At 38.4% G+C, this 17,458-nt stretch overlaps 1 protein-coding gene and 1 pseudogene across 10 annotated transcripts in view; both read left to right on the forward strand.

Moving 5' to 3' along the window:
• Positions 1-17,458, forward strand: part of LOC119522870 (SH3 domain-binding glutamic acid-rich-like protein) — a 218,851-nt gene that overhangs the window by 38,130 nt on the left and 163,263 nt on the right. The gene's annotated exons all lie outside the window — the stretch shown is intronic.
• LOC119522872 lies at positions 2,563-7,123 on the forward strand (annotated as a pseudogene).

Below are 17,458 nucleotides of genomic sequence, written 5' to 3' on the forward strand. Positions count from 1 at the left end.
CTTTCTTGAATTTCAACACTCTCTAGCAATTTAAATAAGTTCTCAAAAAATAAACTGTGACCATTTTGCTTCCTGCTCTTTCATGTATCATATCAAGCAGGAAGTTTTAGGTACCAGGGCTTTAGAAAATATGACCGTAATGATTACTCATATTGTCTAGGTCTTTCCTAGTGATGGTTGATATTAATGTGTTACATAGAAGAAAAACCCAGTTTAACCCATGGTATATAGTTAACCCTTGTTACTTTGTTCATATATTTTGGTTACATATGTCTAAGTTCCATTTCTTAACAATGACATTAAGAGCCCCTTGTCACAGATACTTTACAGCTGTAACAAATGAGCTACAGCTTATGAATTACATATAGAAGTTAAAGTCCTTGTGATTAGCCATTACTTAAGTCTTGGAATTTTGAGTGACCTGGGTGGAAAGGCAGTCCTCTTTTGAAAAGCACATAGCTAATTCGGTAACTCTCTAGTAAGGAAGTCTGATCTATATTCATCTCTGCTGCCTAGAATTCATTTCCAGAGACTATGGAGCAGGTGCCATTGATTAAATGACATTTGATACTATTAATTAGGGGATTTTTAGACATTTGGTATAGTGGAAAGAACACTGGACTTGAAGTAAGAGGTTCTGAGATTGAGTTTCAGTTCTACCATTCAATAACAGTGTTATAGGTCCCCTAGTTTCTCTGCACCTCACTGACCTCAACTAGAAAATGAGTATACTAGCACTTGCTTTACCTATTCCATGGAGTTGTAAATAACAAGTGAATATATATATATATATATATATATATATATATATTCATTTGTTTATTCAACAAGTATATTTTGAGTATCTTCTATGTATTTGGCTCTAGGCTAGGCCCTGGAATTCAGCCATGAACAAGATTAACACAGCCCCTATGCTCATTAAGCTTAGAGTTGAATGGAAGATATAGACATTAAATAAACAAACACAAATAAATATGTAATTATAACTTATGATAAGTGCCGCAAATGAAGAAGACAGGATTTAGTGTGCTATCATAACGAGAGAGACTTACTTTAGATAGTGCAGTAAGGGAAGGTCCACTGTGAAAGTGATATTTAAGCTGAGGCCTAAAGGAAAGAAAAGAAACACACTTATGTGATAGGTAAGAAGAAGAACACTTCAGGCAGAGGAATAGAAACTGCAGAGATTTGGAGGAGAAAATGAGCTTCACATATTTGAGGAATATGATGATCCCTAGTATGGCTGGACTAGATTAAATAATATGATATAAAGTTGGAAGAAAATTCAGAGAATGAAGCAAATAGAACCTTGAGAGCATGATAGCAAACTATATACTCTAAATTCCTCTGCAGGTTTAAAGTAGTGATAGTATTATGGACCCTACTATCATTATAATAACTGAGTTCTTTGATTCCTCAGCTGATTCTTGACACATGCAGATAAGCCTGTAGATTCCTGTATCTGTGCATTGACTCTGAGTCAAAGGGGTGAAAGCTAGTTTTCCTCACCTACCTTAAGGTCAAAAGTAACTTTCTTCTGTAGTTACTTTCCCTCAAGTGAGATTATTGGTACCTTGAGGTCTCTTGTTAGGTCATGGTAGCTTAAAGAGTTTGGAGCATCCACAAGTTCATGCATTTAAACTGAGTAGAAAATTCTTCTATCCAGAGAGTGGTCAGTAGAAGGCACACCTTTTTACATAACATTCTTCAGTGAAAGCAAGGACTTGGACTTACCTTTTCAGAGGAGATGGACTGAGATTCAGGAGAATTGTACATTTATCTGGCTTATCTGGCTATAAAAATTGAAGACTTTGTGAAATGACAGCATGGCAGAATAAGAAGTGTCTTTATAAATGAGCTATACCAAGTTCCTCATTATATATAATGAGAGAGAGAGAGAGAGAGATTCTCCATGGAAACAATCAAAAGGTTCCACCCTAATCAAAAGCCTAATAAGTCTACCTCCTCAAGATTGCATTAATGAACATGGTTTTTGTGGGGGGCTTAATAGATTCAAACCAAGTGTGCCAGTTTGGATATAATATTTCCCTCCAAAAGACATGTTTTAATCCAATCTTGTGGAATATTTGGATTAGCTTGTTTCCATAGAGATCTGACCCACCCAACTGTGGGTAATACCTTTGATTAGATTATTTCCATGGAGATGTGTTCCCTCCCATTCAACATGGGTCTTGATTAGTTTCCTGGAGTACCTTAAAAAGAGCCACACAGACCCCGACATCTGCTGCAGCCGAGATAGACATTTTGGGGACAGCCGTTGAAAGCTGACTTTTGCTAGCCCAGAGTTTGCCTGGGAGAAACTAAGAGATCACCCCCAGATGCCTAGAGAGGAATGTCCTGGGAAAAACCATTTTGAAAGCAGAGCCCCAAAGCAGACACCAGCCACATGCCTGTGCCTTCCCAGCTAACAGGTTTTGCAGATGCCACTGCTGTTCTTCAGTGAAGGTAGCCTATTGTTGATGCCTTTGTGTGGACACTTTTATGACCTTAGGACTATAATTTTGTTCCCAAATAAACCCCCTTTATAAAAGTCGATCTATTTCTGGTATTTTGCATAATGGCAGCATTAGCAAACCGGAACATCAGCACACTAAATTCAGGTGGATAAGCTTGGTGTATGAATAAATGTCAGATATCTCTTAACAGTATAGATTGCTCAAGGGTTTAAAGAAAACTTGTGAAGGCCAATGTTATCAAGAAATAAAATTTCATTTGAATTTTATTGTAAAAGTTACCAATACTAGTAAAAGAAAATAGAACTGTATAGAAAATTTGCTTCTACATATTTTTAATAAATGATGACAACTGAAGTAGAGATCCCTTAAAAAGTAGTGAGACTTCCCATTCAGACTGTCATCTCCTCATTGAAATGGAATAAAGGTGAAAATTATTGGATAGCTCTAGAAACACTATCAGATTATTTCCTTTATGCCAACTCTTCCAGTTTGCTAAAGCTGTCAGAAATGCAATATACCAGAAATTGATTGGCTTTTTCATTGGGGGTTTGTTAGTTCACAAATTTACAGTTATAAAGCCATGAAAATATCCAAACTAAGGGATCAACAAATCCTTCACTGAAGAAAGGCCGATGGCATCTGGGGTTCCTCGGTCACATGGGAAGACACATGGCCAGACTCTGCTGGGCCTCACCCGGGCATAGCTTCTTGTTTCTGTTGCTTTCTCTAAAATGTCTCTGGGCTTCTGTCTAGCTTCTCTCTCTCAGTTCCTATGCGTCCTTCCTTGTTTCTCTCTAAGCATCTGAGGGTCCTCTTTTTGCTTCCCCAGGGCAAAGTCTGGGTTTCTTCTCTTAGTTTCTCTCCTGGTTCTGGTTTCAATGGCTGTCTCCAAAATGTCTCTGGGCACTTGCTCTCTAAGCGTCTTGGTGTGTGTCAGCTCTGAGCTCTCTTCAAAATGTCTCTGCCTTTTATCCTCTCATGGTGGATACCAGTAAAGATGATTGAGACTCACCTTGAATGGGTGGGGTCACATCTCTGTGGAAAGAATCTAATCAAAAGGTCCCACCCACAATAGGTCTGCCCCCACTAGATTGGATTAAAAGAACATGGCTTTTGTGGGGTACACAATGGATTCAAACCAGCATACCAATCATACATACACTACATGAAATCACCATGAAAACTTTTATGTCCCGAATCTCCCCAGATTTTATGCTATGATCTTTCCACAAACATACGATGGAGTAAAATATGTTGTAGGATCATCCTTTTTCTTAGTGTCTATGCATTTGCCAATCTTGATCTCAATTTGCTAACTTTCCTGATAAAGGAATAAAATCTGTCTTTCTCCAGAGAAAAGTGATTCTGTCTTTGTCAATATCAATAGACCAGCCAAGTGTGGCAGTGAGCACATAGGCCTTCCACGGTCATTTAGCTAGGCAGCCAAGTGTAATCACTGGATAAAGACGTTAAAAGACAATGAAAATAAATATCTGAAGTGAAAATACTTCACAATTGAGTTGCAGGATGTGTTTTTCATCAGTATATTTTAAGGAATGTAGCTTTCCTCTATTAGTTCTCCACTTGGTAACACTTAGTCCACCATTCAGTAGAAAGAACAGGCACTTCTTCTCTCAAGTCTTTTTAATGCTTTAAGTTATCCAGCAAGGTTCACCAACACCTGAATGCTAAGTTGCCACTATTTTAAAAGTAGGTGAAAAGTGATCACTCCTGTCTCTGTACTGGTGTAGAGGTAACACTTTTACCCACAGAGCAACTGAAATGTAATTCCTCAATAGATAATCTGCATGAAGTGCCTGATAGTCCTTTTTCCTGGAAACCAGATAAATCATCGTCCAATATCTAATTACAAAAAGATGTGTGCCAAAACTTGTGATCAGCAATAAGGAGTTCTAATAAAGGAAAAACAAAGGAATCTTCCTGAGCTAAATGAATACAATATGGACCTTTTCCTATAATCTTTCTAAACCAGCCTAATTACTGATACATAAAATTCGAGTATGCTTAAAAAAGTCTGGCTGCTTCCAGTGCTTACTAAATGTTTACATATAAAAAGGAGGAAAACATTGCCATTTTAAAACAATATACTTAAATTTTTCAAAACAACCTATGAGAAATAGCACTTCTTAAACAAGTTAGGTATAAAAATTACCAAAAATGTATTTTAGTCACAACCATGGTCTTTGGAATAGTATTTAGAAAGTTCATTTAGAAAATACAAATAATAAATAAATAGCAAACTTTTGTTTTATTTTCACTGAGTTCCACCTTCCCTGTTAGAGACAAATAATTTCTGGTGTAGGACTCCTATTTAAGAAACAAAAAACAAAATTCATGCAGAGTGCTATTTCTCTACATAGGTTAAAAAAAACAACTCATGGAAGTACATTGATTGGGGTTAGGCAAAACTGAAGTAAATACACACCACAATTCTAATTCAGTCCAAAAGGAGTGAATGATCCTCTATCCAAGTCTAACATTAAATTTGGGGGTTGGGGTGGGGAGTTGATAATCTGTGTATTTTGTCTTTCTTTTAATATAGGATGAATAATGCATTCTTTACAAAAATTATCTACATTAAACGTGCCGTAGAAACATAATTTTACTTAATATTTTGACAAATCCACCCCACATTCCTTAGGTTAATTTCTGTATAAGTGTTAGTTTTTTCATTACTAATCATTGTACTACTACAGCTAAATCAACTAAATGTTAGTCTATGTAGGGTTGCTCAAAAGATCTACAAACGACAAAGTTATAGCCCTATGTTTACCAGAAAAAAGAGGTTTTTAAAATAAACTGAGTGGGTGGGGGTAGTGGCTATGGCATCCTACTTCGACAAGCATGACTGTGAGGTGTTGGAACCTGAGCAGGAGGCCTGAACTAACATGCTGCTGGAGCTCACAAGGTCACTTTTCAACAGGATAGACCTCGAAGACTTGGGGTTATTAGTAGATTGTGACCAGCACCTGCCTCCACCCACTGACAAGACTGTGGTGTAGAACCTCCCCAGGACAGTCATCAGGGGCTCTCAGGCCAAGCCCAATAACCCCATGTGTCTTTTGGAATTTGACGAGGGGGACACTGTCATTGAGATGCCTTGCCATCACCTTTTCTATTCCAACTACGTTCTGCCTTGGCTCAGCAAGACAAATTCCTGCCCCCTACACCACCACGAGCTGCCTACTGGTGATGACACTTACAGGGAGCATAGACGAGATAAGGCAAGCAGCAGCTGAAGCACTGACTCTAGGACCTCCATGGAGCCATGCAGACATGAGCTGCCTGGGGCTGAGGGCTGGCCCTGCACATCTTCCTTCTGGCACCTTGAATCCTCATTAAATATTTCTTTACCCACCCTGTGACTGCATTGCTCATGGCCTTGGGTGGGGGCTCAGCATCCTCTGCCAGTTCCTTCTTGCTCTTGGGAAAGGTGGTCCTGAACTGCAGAAGGTACCAGATTGCATTTCCTCTCTGCTGAGCCTGGTGGCATGTCTGGACTCAGGGCATGAAGCCCAGGTCAAGGATCTGGTCACTGGAACAGCCAGGGCTTGGATCTGTGTGTTCATGGTTGGAAAGAAAAATGTGTCAGGGTCTGGCCTCCCCAGTCCCAGTTGTACTTAAAGCGGGTAAAGAAAGACTAGTGCACTCCTGTAAATTTTACTCAACCTTGGAATCCCAGGGGCTTTCTTGAGCACTGCTGAGAAAATAGCTTCTAGCATTTTCAAGTTGCTCCTTGCATCTGTCCTCTCCCCACACCCTCTACTAAAGAATCCAAGTTCCAGGCAGACTCTGAGGGGAGGGAAATATGAGTGAGGTTGTCAGTCCAGGTCAGTTTTTTAGACTGTTCAGAGGCCTGTAGTGGCTTCCAGTCTTTCAGGGGAGTTTGGATAGCTCCTGCTGTCCTTTGCTTCTGGCCTCCCTGCTCTCCACAAGCCCTGGGCTCTCCACAAGCCCTGGGTCCTCAAAACCTGTTCTTTGCCTGGGGAAAGCCAAAGCCATCCTGTGTCAGGGCCCTTTCTGACTCTCCAGAACAGTCTACAGACATGCAAATTAGAATTCCTTTAATATAAGAGAAAGTACTAAAATTATTTTTAAAAAAAGCTTGTTAAAAGGTATGTTTCCCACAAGTGCTTGCATGATCTACTTGTAAGGTATGACACTGGTACAAAGAGTTAACAATAAAATGATATAAGGTAAAAGCTACATATTGCATATTATAGACTATATTTAATAGGAATACCTTACTAATATTAGGGATAAATAACTCAGGGCTGATAAGTTTTGGAGCATTTTAGGCTATGATTTTTTTTTAAATTAAGAGTGATGATGATTGTACAACTAAGTGAAGATAGTGTGAGACAATAATTGTTTATCTTGGACAGAATATATGTTTTATGAAATTAGGAACCCCCTACTTAGTAAGTCAAGCCCTAGAGCTTGAGGCTTGATCCAGTGAAACTTACGGCTGTAAAAGGGAGGCTAAACCTACCTATAATTATGTTTAGGCATCACCTTCAGAGAACCCTTTTGTTGCTCCTATGTGACCTTTCTCTAAGCCCAACTCTGCAAATAAATTCATTACCCTCCCCCCTACATGGAACATGACTCCCAGGGGGATGAATCTCTAAGCCCAACTCTACAAACAAATTCATTACCCTCCCCCCTATATGGAACATGACTCCCAGGGAGATGAATTTCCCTGGCAAATTGGGACATGACTCCCAGGAATGAGCCTGGCACTGGCCTCAAGGTATTGAGAGTGCCTTTTTGACCAAAGGGGGAAAAGAAAGGTAGAAAAATAAGGTTTCAGTGGCTGAAAGATTTCAAATAAAATTGAGAGGCTATTTTGGAGGTTACTCTTATGCAAGCTCCAGCTAGATATTCCAAATGCCCACAGTATGCCAAGCCCTAACCAACAGGAGTCTTGAAAATACTAAAGAATACCTAGGTCCCTATCTGAGACTCTTTATAAAAGTTTCACTCACTAAGTTTACTTTTCAGAAACTTAAATCCTCCAGAGTGTTCCTATGCCAGAGGAGTCCCAAAACCAAGAAGCAGCAGCCTCTCCAAGAACATCAATCAGATGCATCCCCCTTCCCCCTGATGTCCACACCCTTTTCAATATGATCAAGTTAGGTTGGACACTGCCCAGATATGCCTGAAGATTGACACAGTGGTCAAACGAGAGAGAGGGGTAGAAACTGACAAAATAGTATTTAACAAAGGATTATTAATATTAAATCTTTATGTAAATAATTCTTTTTTGTTTTTACTCTTGGGTACTAGAACACCTAAAAGGAAATAACTGACATTGTGGGACTGTAACATATAATATGCTTTGAAATTTGCTCTATAACTACTTGTTAAATCATACTTTAACAAGTTATATTTGGAATATATGTTATATTTCACAATAAGGAAATAACTGAATTGGAATATATGTTATATTTCACAATAAGGAAATAACTGAAACGGTGGAACTCTAACCCATAAAATTCAATGAAATTTGCTCTCTAACTACTTGTTAAATCGTACTTGAAAGTTATCACTTTTCTGTATATATGTTATATTTCACGATAAAAAAAAATTACCAAGAGAAATTAAAGAATTCTTAAATAATTTGGAGATATATCCTGTTTATAATTTTTTTAAAAAATTGGAAAAAGCAATAATGTTCCCAATGAATGGCACTGGGTGAATTACATGTAACAACAGATTTAGATAGATTATCAGGTGTCCATTGATTTCTCTCATAAGGATAAAATTTTGAGGAAGATCTTGAGATTACCATCCCCTCCCTCTAGACTTCTAGTTTCAGATGTAAGAACTGGTGTAAACAATAAATGCTTTTAGATAAAAATAAAAATCCATCTACAAAGCAAACTGGCAAAATCTGTAGTGACTATTCCTGAAAGGCTCCCTTCATCAATGTTAATATACTTTAGTACATATCCAGGATGACAAAATTGAAACAGCATATTTCTGATACAGTAGCAATCCTTTCATATACTTTACTATTGTAAAATTCCAAAAATAAATGAATATTCCTTGTACCATGTGTTATGCACCTGTTTGGGGCAGACTGATGAAATCATGGCTGCCATTTTAACAGTTAAACATTGCACCTCAAAAATTCTGCCATCTATACACAGTGTATGGTGGGGGCTCCAGAGAGATGACAAACCACCTATAAATTGAAAAGTTTATGATGGAATTTCTCCAAATTAGAGGAGAAGGAGATATGGGTAGGGGAGGTAGGCAGGATAAGAGAAATTTTTAATGTAATTTATTTGAAATATATTCACAAGCCATACAATCATCCAAAGTGTACAGTTGTTCAGAGCACCATCACATAATTGTGCACCCACCATCACAATCAATTTTTGAACACTTTCATTACTTTTAAAGTAATGAAAGGTTTTTAAAGATAAAAAAATAAGAATAAAATTAAAAGTTAAAAAGAACACCCAAAATATCCCACACCACTCACACACACCCCCACCACTCGTCTACTCCCTGTCTCAATTTTTGCACTCATCTGTCAACCCAGGGTAAAGGGAGTGTGAGCCACAAGGCCCTCACAATCACATGGTCACACCATATAAGCCATACAGTCAAACAATTGTCTTCCCAAGAATCAAGGATGTGGGATTTCATTTCAACAGTTTCAGATATTTCCTTCTGTCTATTCTAATAAACTAAAAACTGAAAAGGGATATCTACAAAATGCATAAGAGTTACCTCCGGAATGACCTCTTGACACCATTTGCAATCTCTCAGCAACTGAAACTTTATTTCATTTCATTTCTCTTCCTCTTTAGTCCAGAAGGCTTTCTCAATCCTATTATGCTGGGCCCAGGCTCATCCCCAGGAGTCATGTCCTACATTGCCAGGGAGATTTACACCCCTGGGAGTCATGTCCCATGTAGAGGGGAGGACAGTGAGTTTACCAGCCTAGTTGGCTTAGAGAGGCCACATCTAAGCAACAAAAGAGAGTCTCTGGGAGTGACTCGGGCACAGTAATAAGTAAGCTTAGCCTCTCCTTTGCAGTAACAAGCTTCATAAGCACAAGCCTCAAGATCAAGGGATCAGCCTACTAAACTGATAGTTCCAATGGTTGCAAAAATATCAGGAATTCCCCAGCTTGGGAAGTTTAATATTTCCACATTTTTCCCCAGTCCCTCAAGGGGACTTTGCAAATAGTTTTTGGGAAATTTTCAGTGAATATGTCTTCTATTACTCTTTCTGCCCCTTTTCCCCTCTCTTCTCCTTCTGGGATACCCATAACACATATATTTGTGTGTTTCATGTTGTCACTCAGCTCCCTAAGACCCTGCTCATATTTTTCCATTTTTTTCACCATCTGTTCTTTTGTGTGTATGAATTCGAATGACCTGTCTTCCAGTTCACTGATCCTTTCTTCTGCCTGTTCAAAACTACTGTTGTGTCCCTCCATTGTGTTTTTCATCTCCTCCATTGTGGCCTTCATTCCCATGAGTTCTGCCATTTATTTTTTTAAGTTTATGAATTCTTCTTTATGGTCATCCAGTGTCTTCTTTATATCCTTCAGCTCTTTTGCTATATCTTCCTTCATTTCATCAAATTTATTTAGCATTAGTTGCCTCCACTCCTGTGTCTCAGCTGAGCTATTAGTTTGTTCCTTTGGCTGGTCCATGTTTTCGTGTTTCCTGGTATGGCTTGTTATCTTAAGTTGTCTAGGCATCTGATTCTCTTGATTAGTTTATTTTGGAGCTTGTTTTCTGTCTTTTACCTAGTGGTTTTCTTGTTCGTTCGCTTTGTTTTCTGGCCTCTGTTATTCAGTTCAGCTTATTCTAGACCTCTAACTTAGGTTCTATTTAGTTGATCAGAATTTTTCACCTCTTGTTTTTTCTGTTTCTTGCTCTGCCTCTATGTAACCTTTTTGTGAGTGGGTCTCCTCAGATATGGTCGACCCTAGTCAGATTTTCCCAGTCTAGTGAGGCCCAGGTCTCATTGGGAGGGTATGGAGTTTTCCTGAGAATGAGACCCTCTTATGAGGCCTTTAGAATTGGTGCTTTTCCTCTCCTGTCCAGCAGGTGGTGCTGGCCAGCCCACAGCTCCCCCACCAGTGTAAGGAGGTGTGGAGCCTTTAGTTCTCCTGGTGACTCTGATCCTGTCGGGGGCGTGGCTGACTGAAGCCAGAATCTGAATTCCAGCCCCTGGGGTCTGAATTCCCAGAAGGAGGACTGCCAGTTGAGCTGGGCCTCCCTCCACTCTCCCAATCCTCAGAACTCCAGTTGTCTCTCAGGGGCACTATTCCCTTCTCCTCTCTCCTTTGGGGCATCTCCAGGTAGATTCCTTGGTCAGCCTGAGTTGCCAATTAAAGACGGGGCTGGAGGCCTTCAGTAGTAAATACGGAATTCAAAGACACTGTGGGTACTCTGTCTCCCCTCAAACCCAGCCTAGTCCCTCAACCTGGGCTTTCCGATAGAAAATAACCACATATATTACTTTTAGATTAAAAAAAAAAAAAAAAGTAAGAAAGAAATCAAGAAAAAGAAAAAAGGGAAAAAAAAAAAAAAGTCTCTTTTAAAGGTCTTTCCCCAGCCTGGAAGTTTTGTCAGTGTCAGAAGAGAGCATTTAAAGATATGCTTTGGGCTATTGTCTGATAATTACTCTCCAACAGCTTCAGTTCCACCCCTGCCGGGGGCTATTGAAATGCAAAAAGATAAGGGATCAGTGAGAAGCCAGAAGGGACAAAATGTAAGGGAAAAAAAATGGCTTTTTTGGAGTCTGGGAATGGGTGCCCGCTTTTACGTGCCCCCACTTCTCGGAGCCCAGCCCTTCTTTAGCACCCCAGCTCCCAAAGTTAGTTAATTAATTTGTTAATTAGTTCTGCAGTTGAGGCTGGTTTGAGCCTCCCTTCTTGCCCTCAGCAGATTGCTGTTTTTTGTTTTTTTTTTCCCCCCTTTCAGGGAGCCGGCAGCAAGACAGTCTGTGAGGTCTGGGTGGGGAGGGGCGCCAGACCCCTGGTCCGGGGAACTTACAATGCTCCCTGCGATCTCAGCTTTTCCTCCAATTCCAAACTTGTGTCCAATGTGTGACTGGTTACTGGAGACCCCGAAAACACTGTTTCATATAGTTCTTGGGTAATTGCCAGCCGCTCTAGGGGAGAGACGAAATTCTGCTTCTCACCACTCCGCCATCTTGCCCCGCCTCTCGCAAATAGTTTTTTATTCTCTGACCAAATTACTCTGGGATGTATCGGGGCTTCACACTAACCTGTACAAACCAACAAGATCTCACTCCCTATTCAATGTTCCATGTAATTGTGGTGTTTGAGTAAACTGACCATAAAAGTGAAATTATATAGTGTGCTACAGAAAATATAAATTTTGAACCAAATAAACATCTCCTGCTTTGGTCCCACACAGAAGTCAAAGTTTTAAAACAGTTAATATCATCCTCTACCCTTTAGTCTGATCTATCCCAGTCTCAACCAAGTCCATTTCATTCATAACGCCAGTTGAAGTCTGATATCCTTTATGTCCTCTTTAACAGTTGCTTCATAGGGCAATGCTGACACTCACAGCTGCCGAAATCTGGCTCTGAGTTCCAGGTGCCACACAGACACCTGAAGCTCCAGGGACCAACCAGGTCACACACAAACAGCTCAGCATCTCAGAATTTAGAAATAACTGTTATAATTCATGCATAGATGTGACTGCTGTAAGAGCTTACAATCTAGGAACCTTTACATAAGCCTTCCCTTGATAGCTCATGCTCCCAGATTCAATTCTCAGAGTTTGCACATTATTCTTAGTACATATTAATGGGCATTATAATGTTTGTCTTTTCACTTTTGGCTTATTGCACTCAACCTATTGTCCTCAAGTTTCATTCACCTAGTTGCATACCTCAAAACTTCATTTCTTCTTGTCACCACTCAATATTCCATTATATGTTTACACCATAGTTCACCCTTTGATTTATCAGTTGATGTACCCTTAGGTGAATGCTGCCACCACAAACACCAGTGTGCAAATGCCCACTTTTGTTACCATTCTCAGGTCCTCCAAGTATACAACCAATAACAGGGACCATATGGCATACCTAGCTTCCTGTGGAACCACCACACTGCCCTCCAGATGGGCTGCACCATTCTACTTCCCCACCAACAGTGAATAGGTACATCCCTCTCTCTGCATTCTCTTCAGAACTTGTATCCCTCTATTTTTCAAACAGTTTTATTCACACACCATGCAATCCATCCTAAGTGAAAAATCAGTGATTCACAGTATAATCACATAGTTATGCATTTACCACCACAATCTATACTAGGACATTTCCATTTCTTCTGCAATGAAAGAGAAAGAGGAGAAAAAAAGATTAGGAAAAGATAGAAGCAAAAAATTAAAAAAATAAAATAAAATAAAATAAAAAGGCCATACAACAACCACCACAACACCAAGAATCCCATACTACTCCCTTTATCCCCCTCTCATAGACATTTAGCTTTGGTATATTGCCTTTCTTACAATTAATGGAGGCACATTATGTGTCACTTATAGTCTCTAGTTTGCACTGATTGTATTTTCCCCTATAGCATCCAGTTTTCAACACCTTGCAATGTTGACATTCATTCATTGTCCCTCATGTAAAAACACTCTTATATTACTACAATTAATCACCATCATTGACCACTCTAGGCTTCACTAAGTTCTACAGTCTGAGTCTTTATCTTCTTTCTTCCTTTCTGATTTCATACATGCCCTTAGCCTTCCTCTTTTACCCATACTCACACTCATCTCTGTTCAGAGTACTTACAGTATTGTGCTACCATCACACAGTATTGTGCTATACGTTTCTGGATCTATAAAATCAATCCTGTTGAACATTCTGTACTCCTTCAGCCTAAGATGCATGATGTCTACCCTCTTTCTATCTCCTGATAACCTATGATCACAAATTTAATGCTCATGAATGTTAGTTCATATTAGTGAGACTATAAAGTATTTGTCCTTTTGTTTGTGGTTAATTTCACTGAACATGTTGTCTATTGTCTACCATTTTGTCTTTTGGATTTCATATCATATATCTTATTTTATTTTTATGTTTTTTTCTCTCTCTCTTTTTACCATTATTGGTAGTCTTCATTTCTACACTCTTCTCCAAACCCCTTTTTCCTGTCTTTTCTATCTTCCTGTAGCACTCCCTTTAGTGTATTTCTTGTAGAACAGCTATCTTGTTCACAAACTCAGTGTCTGTTTGTCTGAAAATATTTTAAACTCTCCCTCATTTTTGAAGGGCAGTTTTGCCAGATATAGCATTCTTGGTTGGCAGTTTTTCTTTTTCAGTGTCCTAAATATTTCATACTACTGCCTTCTTGCCTTCATGGTTTCTACTGAGAAATCTGCACATAGTCTTATTGAGCTTCCCTTTTATGTGATGGATTGCATTTCTCTTGCTGCTTTCAGAATTCTCTCTTTGTCTTTGACATTTGATAATCTGATTATTAAGTTTCTTGGAGTATGTCTATTTAGATCTGTTTGAGGTATGCTGAGCTTCTTGGATCTGTAATTTTATGTCTTTCATAAGTGATGGGAAATTTTCAGTGATTATTTCCTCCATTACCCTTTCTGTCCCATTTTCCCTTCTCTTCTCCTTCTGGTACACCCATGACACATACATTCATGTACTTCATGTTGTCATTCAACTCCCTGAGATGCTGCTCATATTTTTCCATTCTTTTCCCAATCTGTTCTTTTGTGTGTAGGATTTCAGATACCCTGTCCTATAGTTCATGAATCCTTTCTTCTGCCTCTTCCAATCTGCTGTTGTATGTCTCCATTGTATTTTTCATTTCTTCTGTTGTGGCTTTCATTCCCATAAGTTCTGCTATTTATTTTTTCCAAGGTTGCAATTCTTTTTGGTCACCCAGTGTCTTCTTTATATGCTTCATCTCTTTTGCAACATTTTCCTTCAGCTCATTGATTTGATTTAGAATACTTGTTTGAACATCTTTAATTAGTTATTTCAACTCCTGTATCTCATTTGAAGTGTAAGTTTGTTCTTTTGACTAGGCCATATCTTCATTTTTCCTGGTGTCACTTATAAATTTTGTTGTTAGGGCATCTTGTTTCCTTGATTACTCCAATCAGATTTTCCCATAACAGATGATCCCATGTCCTACAGCATTTTTAACCACAAACATCTCTTTGCTGGTGTCAAATTCTCCTGCAATACAATACAAATGTATTCAATTCAGAAGTGGTATTAAGGTGGCAACAGAAGGAAAGGGAACAAAACACAGAATCATCCAGGAATGTTTGATCTATTGATAATGGCATTTATCAAGTCTGGAGAGAATCTCTTAACACTCACCATGAAGGTGTCTCACTAAACAAAACATCAAATGCTGGAAAGAACCACATTCTTTTCACATATTGGTCAAATTCATGGAAATGGCACAAAATGCCCCAACTCAACTTATTTCAGTTCAACTTATTTACTCTTAATAATTACTAGTCTATTAAATGCCTATTAGCAAGAGATATAAAATCTTTGTATACATTATACAATTTTCACAGACAGTTCTGTCACATTTTTAGATCACAGGGTCAGCTTTCCAAACAAAGAAAACCTTGACTAACTAAACAGCATGCTTTCTTAACTTCTTATAATGGGACAAACAGGCATGGTTTTTATTTTTATACATGCTGAAAAATTAAACGCCAACACCCAATTCAAAACCAACACTTAGTTACATGGTCTATTCGAGGTAAAAGATTTTTTAAGTGACCATACATAAACATACGATGATTGCAATTTTTTTTCTTTTTTAAAGGGATTTATAAGAATTTCCACAAAGAAATTTATATTATTAAATTCTATTTAGCCACTTGCAATGTATTTATATCAATGTTTCTTGAAGATTGCCTAGATTCAGATCTTAGACAATTCTTGGTCCTGTTACTTTCACACAAAGAAAAAAAAAATAATACATGCCCCTGATTATACTCTCTAGACCCTTCTTGGAAAATAACTGCTAAGCACTCCAAGCTCATGGGGGATCAGTATCATAATTTTCACACCCAGCAGGTTTCCCATGACAGCAGAATACAAACACAGAAACAGAAAACAAATACTACCTTTTCAGACTACCTTAGCTGAAGTGCTATATTTTTTCCCCCTGTGTAGTTGAAATTTTGACTTATAGTTGACTGACTAATAAAATATAATTTAAGCATTATTTGCCCTTCTGGGGAGTCAGGGTATATTTTTTCATAGCCTCCACAAGCCTTCCCTGAAACAGGGAAAGAGTCTCCTTATCCTCCTGAGTGATATGCTGTAGCATATTATAATTTACAGGTTTGATGTTACACTTTTCCATTCCTTCTATTACACATGTGGATGCAATTTTATATGTTTAAATCCAGTGTCTGATTCTTCATTTACATATCTTCCCATATCAGAAAGACTATTCTCTGTTTTGGTTGATGTACTGTGGTGTAATTCAGTGTTTTTAATGCCTTGAGCACAGAGGTTCTCTCTCAATTCTGCATATATAGTTCTTCATGTATACTTAAAATAGTACCATTTATTGAGAACTTATTTTCATTTCTTTATTCATTCACCACATATTTGTAAAACACCTGATATGGCATCAGCATGGTAAGCAAAATAGGCAAGGTTTCAGCCATAAGAGGGTTTGTAATCTAGATTAGGGAATTCTCAATCTAGCACAATTTAAGGCAGACAGTGTGATAAACACATTGCTTCTGTTATCTATAATTTTCTCTGCAGAAATTCTGGGAGGAATGTATTGATACTCTCAATTTAAAGATGAGGAATTTGAGATTCAGAGAGATTAAGTACATTGCTTAGAGTCACACAGTTAAAGAATCTGGGATTTGAAGCCAAGCCATTCTGGTTCTGTATTAGTTTCGTATGCTTATAAGATATTTCTACAAACTTAGGTTTTAAAAAAGCCCACATTTCTTTTGTCACTGTGTCTCAGGGTTAGGAGTCCTGGCACAGCTTAGCTGGGTCTTCTGCAAGATTGCAATCAAGGTGTCAGCCAGGACTGAGCTCTCATCTAGAGGTTCCACTAGAGAAGGATCCACTTTCAAGGTCATGTGGTTGTTGTCAGAATTTATTTCCTTCAGGTTGTAATACTCATGGCAGCTTGCTTTTTCATAGTCAGTTAAGGAAAGTGAGACTCTACTCTGTGCCTGCTAGTAAAATAGAATCTTATATGACATAACATAATCAAAGGAGTGACATTCCATCATCTTTGCCTTATTCTTTTGGTTGGAAGCAAGTCACAGATCTAGCCTGCACTCCAGGGAAGGGGAATTTACAAGGAAGTGAACACCATGAGGTGGGGATCATTGGTGAGTCACATTAGAGTATGTCTGCTATAGTATGTTCCAAAGTCTATAATCTTTCCACTGTACAGTGCTGCCTCCAGTAGGAGCTCAATATATATGACTTGATTTTTAAAAATACTTTTAAATAATTTAAAGCAATATGACACCACTGGAATATTTTGGGGGCAAATATTCCCATAATTTCAAGACCCCAACATAGTTTGATTGGTCACTTGGGCAAAGTGCTAAGCACTCACTTCCACTATCTCTAAGTAGTCATAATAATTGTGTTTGAACTCTGTTTTAGTCTTTAAAATATATACTCAGTTCTTCACATAGTTGGAATCATAGCAAATACGTGATTATTTAGACTTCTTTTTCCACCCTTTATATTACAAACATTTTTTCCTTATTGCTAAATAATTGTGCAGTGGTCAGTTTCAGTGTGCTTATCACATTTTTTCAATAAGTGACACTCCATTTCTAAACCAAGTCTGGATGGTTGTATATGTAGGCAACTTCTGATCTACACCCCTACAAAAAAAATGAGCAAAACTCCACGGAAATGTTGCATATCCTCTTCAGGTACAAAACTTCTGCCCTCTT

The sequence above is a fragment of the Choloepus didactylus genome, chromosome X, assembly GCF_015220235.1.
Source record: "Choloepus didactylus isolate mChoDid1 chromosome X, mChoDid1.pri, whole genome shotgun sequence".
Lineage (NCBI taxonomy): Eukaryota > Metazoa > Chordata > Mammalia > Pilosa > Megalonychidae > Choloepus > Choloepus didactylus.